The 5336-nt window shown below is 42.5% G+C and overlaps 1 long non-coding RNA gene across 1 annotated transcript; it reads right to left on the minus strand.

Moving 5' to 3' along the window:
* Window positions 1–205: 205 nt before the first annotated feature.
* LOC120256864 lies at window positions 206–4996 on the minus strand. The gene is made up of 3 exons (XR_005535443.1): window positions 4962–4996; window positions 4438–4513; window positions 206–262 (listed from the first exon to the last, which is right to left on the minus strand). It is a non-coding gene; the product is annotated as an uncharacterized LOC120256864 (long non-coding RNA).
* Between the last annotated feature and the right edge of the window lie 340 nt (window positions 4997–5336).

A 5336-nucleotide genomic window follows, 5' to 3' on the forward strand; every position in this document is an offset into this window, starting at 1 on the left:
ATAACAAAAACTCAAGTTTCAAACAAAAATAATGATTTCACAAACTCATGGATACATATATCAATCACAATTTCCACGATAACAAAAACAAAAAGCCAAAAAGAGACATCCAAGATTTGCCTCAACAATAATTATCATTCACCAAATTACCAAACAAGTATAAATCAATAAAACTTACTTAAAACATGAAATGCATATATATATATATATATATATATAGCTATTGGCATTCTTCTAATAAAGCTATGCTAAATAATTCCACCTCACAGTGATCGGCAATTTATCTTCCTCGCAGCTACTCCTGGCTAAGTCTTTGCCTCGAGCCAAGACTTCTTCTCCTTGCCAAAGCATAACAAAAACACCACAAAAAAATTAGCAAAAACAAAACAAACAAGAAAAACCCTAAGTTTTCTAACAAACCACCCTAATTCGATCCTAAGATTAGCTCAAAAACTAGGTTTAAAGGTTCCCAATGAGTTCCTAGGGTTTTTAGCTTCAATCTAATCCAAAGAAATCAAAGAAACAACTAAAGATTGCCGGTGCTACAAGAATCCTCGGAAATGCTACAAGAAAAACCGAGCCCCTATACTATGGTTTTTCTCCCAATTTACAACTCTAAATCACAAATTTTTCTTCTACAACATTCTCACACAAGATCAACAATTCAATGGCTTCAATTTAAACCTATAAACATGCAAATCCATGGAGAAATTCTAGGTTTTGAAAAAAACTAAAAACAAGGAAAAATACAAGAATAAATACGGTATAAAACCATAAATCTATGCTTACCAAGCTCAATGGTGAAGGAGGAAGAGATAGGATGCTTGGTTCACCGGAAAAACTTCACCGAAAAAAATAAGAAAAATGGGAAGGTTCGCCAAGACAAGGAAAGAAGAAGAGAAGAAGAAAAGAAGAAGAAGAAATGTTTTTAAGGGAAAAATTTTTCGGGCTCACATAAGAACGGGCTACTACAAGATGCAGCTCTATCAAACCAAAGCTTTCTACAGAACAAGTCGCTACAGTAACCGATTTGCTACAGTGATCAGTCGCTACAAGAATCGGGTCGAAAAATCTATAGAAATGGGCTATAGTAATCTACAAGAAACACTGGGTATAACATTCTACTCTCTTAAGAAAAATTTCGCCTCGAAATTTCCTTCTTACCCGACAAAAAGACCTCTATGACTCGTAGTCTAACAATACACATGCATCAAACAAAAAGATAGATATCAGTACCGTGATCATGTCGCCTTCACCCTTAGGGCTCTTCATTAGTCGTGGCAAAGATCCTGGTCTGAGATCTAGTCTGCGGGCGTGATCCTCCTGACTGAGGGGTGTTGCTCGCTGCTACGGATCTTGTAGCGGTGGTCTCGGCTCGAGCCGCAGTCGCGAACCTCTAGACTCGAGTAGGATGACCCGGATTAAGTCCCCGAGTAGGGTCCCCACGGGTCAACAGTGGACACCGCGCCCCGATGTGATCCGCTTGTCCACACCGATAACATCTCGCGCGGTTCTCGACATCGCCCCTCCATGGAACTTATGACAATTCCAACACTGCCGCATAGTTCCCCGGCCGATCTCAGACTCGACACATCGCCTCAAGGTAGTGAACTCGCCGCTCACTGGTCTCGGGCCGTGGAACCCTCAAGAAACCAACTCAAGGTGCACCACTAGATGAACTCTCACCTCGCTCTTCTTTGAGGATCGACTCATTTCGCACCTCTCCTCTTATCGATGCTTTTCACGGATTCGTCTCGCCTTCCAGACCAACTTTTTCTCGCTCAAGGGCCAACTGCACTACTTCCTTAAAACTCTGGTTTCCTGTGACTGCCATCCTCTCCCGGACACCGAGGTTCAGCCCCGCCTCGAACTTCGAACACAGACTTCCTCGAACCTACCAGCCTCGTACAAAGTTTGCTAGGTCCTTTAATTCGCCTCATACTCGTCACTGCATCTCGCTACCCTCGTTCAACCGCATGAACTCCCCGCCTTTTCTCGGGTCTCTATGGAAACGGGTGTAGTACTCCTCGTCAAACTCCCTCCTGAAAAATCGACCAACTCAAAACAACACGGGAACGACCTTTCGCACTTTTCCCACCAAACTCCGGCTCGCCTCAAGTAACCCTCGTAGCAACCTTGAGCCCTCGTGTCTCTTCTAGAACCATGTCGCCGAAAGTAGCTATCACCCGCTTTAGCCACTCTTTTGGCAACCATGGCATCGCTCGTGCCATCAAAAAGAACTCGCAGCCTTAACTCGCTCGGGCTTCCTTCGTGAGCTTAGACAAGAACAAACTCGGCCGGACCCACTGCCCCTCTCGCAGGGACTAGGGAACCGATCGCATTCGGGGTGGTGCCGAGCGCGTGGTCAGCAGCTCAGACATCCTCTCCATACATGCTCCAAAAGCTCATGAAGTCTCTCGAACTCCTCGATAGGTCTGGCCGCTTATCCTCGATTGTCCCAATAGGCTCAAGGCCTCGCGACGCCTCCCGGGACGGAGCTAACTCGGCACTCGGGATCCGGGGCACGTGCTCAGTACTCTAGGACCATGCACCGACGCCGCTACGGCAGTGCATGCCTAGAATTGGCCTCCCCGCCTAGGCGGGCGAGCGAGAGGACGGTGGAGATGGCACTCCACGCCGCCCACCTCTAGGCGGTGCAAGAGTAGGCTCAACAGACAGGAGCAATCGCTTTCATCGCGTGCGCGCGGCGTCAGATCGGCATTTTTTTACCGAAAAAAAGACACCAAAAAGAACTTTCAAAAATCAATTCCTATACGCAACAATGCTACATGCTCAACTCTAACTCGATCCACTAGTTACTACGTAAGACAATCAAAGACAAGAACAAGTTACAGCTATTAGTCTAAACCAATAGCTCTGATACCAATAAAATTGTCACGCCCCGACCCGCGGGCCCACGGGACGCGATAATCGCCGCAAAGAATCCCGAGGAGGGATACCCCGCCACTCAACCCTCGTGATGCCGCAAGGCTAATCAACACACCCGGAATTCAACAATATACATATCGCAGATATAGAACAGAAAAAAACAATGTTACACAACGACAGTAACAACAACAACAATAGGATACAGGAAATATAGAGGTTCACAAAATACACAGGGAAACAACCCTAACAACAGTAGGAAATGGTAATACACAGAAGTTTAAGAGTATTTAAATACTAAACCATGCAACAAGTTTTCTACACACTAGTGGATCCATAGGTCTTATAACATGTTCCATGACAACAACAACATACATGAACTGAAGAAAATACAACAGATGATAGAATAGTAGTAATGCCCAAGACGCCGCCACACTGGCCACACCTACTACCCGCAATCAGATCGGGAGGAAGAAAGAGGGATGAGTAACTCAAGTTACTCAGTGAGGGAGGTTAGCACAACCTTAGCGTAAAAAAATACACCAACAAAGAAAAAAATAATAACAAAAATCATCAAAAATACATGTTTTACAAAAAAATAATACTAGTTTAGAAACTTCAACATGCATAATAGAAGTCTTTAAAAAGAAGTAAAACAACATAACAATACCAAGAAAAACCCTTTTTACCCCAACTAGGGTTTACAACACAAAAAAATTATAAAACATGGTTTTTAAATACAAGTAAAACAACAAAAATATCATGGGTTTGAAATAAATAAACACAATACCCAACACTCACCCAACATAACATGGTCTCAGAAAAACTCTCTAAACCTTCGCCGTGGCCATGGCTAGGTTCGAGCCGCCAAGGTACTCATGCCCTTGACGCTGACCCATCAGCTCACCGGTTGGTGACCCGGCCACCCGATGAATATCCAGCCAGTGGCTCTACACTCCCACCCGAACTCGGCCCTCGAGTAATCAGCCCTGGCCGACACGCCACCTCAAAAAGGTCGGGCTCGGAAGACCGCCCTACCGCAGAGAGGATATCACCAAAAACAATCACCACAATAAAATACAACTCCACTCGAGTACAATATCCATCCATGATCATAATCAAGAATACCTCGCCATTTGCACGAGGACAAGATAAACACATAAGCAAAGCCCAAACTTTTTAACACAAAAATAATTTGCAAGTCCCAACACAAGCAACAACATGGAAATCCTTTTTCCTTTCAACAATCCAAAATTTGCTTCAAGCCTAGGATTTCACCAAATCAAAGATTTTCATAACAAAACTCAAGTTTCAAACAAAATAATGATTTCACAAACTCATGGATACATATATCAATCACAATTTCCACGATAACAAAACAAAAGCCAAAAGAGACATCCAAGATTTGCCTCAACAATAATTATCATTCACCAAATTACCAAACAAGTATAAATCAATAAAACTTACTTAAAACATGAAATGCATATATATATATATATATATATATAGCTATTGGCATTCTTCTAATAAAGCTATGCTAAATAATTCCACTCACAGGATCGGCAATTTATCTTCCTCGCAAGCTACTCCTCGGCTAAGTCTTTGCCTCGAGCCAAGACTTCTTCTCCTTGCCAAAGCATAACAAAACACCACAAAAAAATTAGCAAAAACAAACAAACAAGAAAAACCCTAAGTTTTCTAACAAACCACCCTAATTCGATCCTAAGATTAGCTCAAAACTAGGTTTAAAGGTTCCCAATGAGTTCCTAGGGGTTTTAGCTTCAATCTAATCCAAAGAAATCAAAGAAACAACTAAAGATTGCCGGTGCTACAAGAATCCCTCGGAAATGCTACAAGAAAAACCGAGCCCTATACTATGGTTTTTCTCCCAATTTACAACTCTAAATCACAAATTTTTCTTCTACAACATTCTCACACAAGATCAACAATTCAATGGCTTCAATTTAAACCTATAAACATGCAAATCCATGGAGAAATTCTAGGTTTTGAAAAAAACTAAAAACAAGGAAAAATACAAGAATAAATACGGTATAAAACCATAAATCTATGCTTACCAAGCTCAATGGTGAAGGAGGAAGAGATAGGATGCTTGGTTCGCCGGAAAACTTCGCCGGAAAAAAAATAAGAAAATGGGAAGGTTCGGCCAAGACAAGGAAAGAAGAAGAGAAGAAGAAAAGAAGAAGAAGAAATGTTTTAAGGGAAAATTTTCGGGCTGCTACAGTAACGGGCTACTACAGTACCAGGCCTCTATCAAACCAGGCTTCTACAGGAACAAGTCGCTACAGAACCGGTTTGCTACAGGATCAGGCTGCTACAGTAACGGGCTGAAAATCTATAGAAATGGGCTATAGTAATCTACAGTAAACACTGGGTATAACACTAGGCATGACAAGAGGACCTTTGGAGAGGACGAGGCCACTCCACATGGC

The sequence above is a fragment of the Dioscorea cayenensis genome, unplaced genomic scaffold, assembly GCF_009730915.1.
Source record: "Dioscorea cayenensis subsp. rotundata cultivar TDr96_F1 unplaced genomic scaffold, TDr96_F1_v2_PseudoChromosome.rev07_lg8_w22 25.fasta BLBR01001671.1, whole genome shotgun sequence".
Lineage (NCBI taxonomy): Eukaryota > Viridiplantae > Streptophyta > Magnoliopsida > Dioscoreales > Dioscoreaceae > Dioscorea > Dioscorea cayenensis.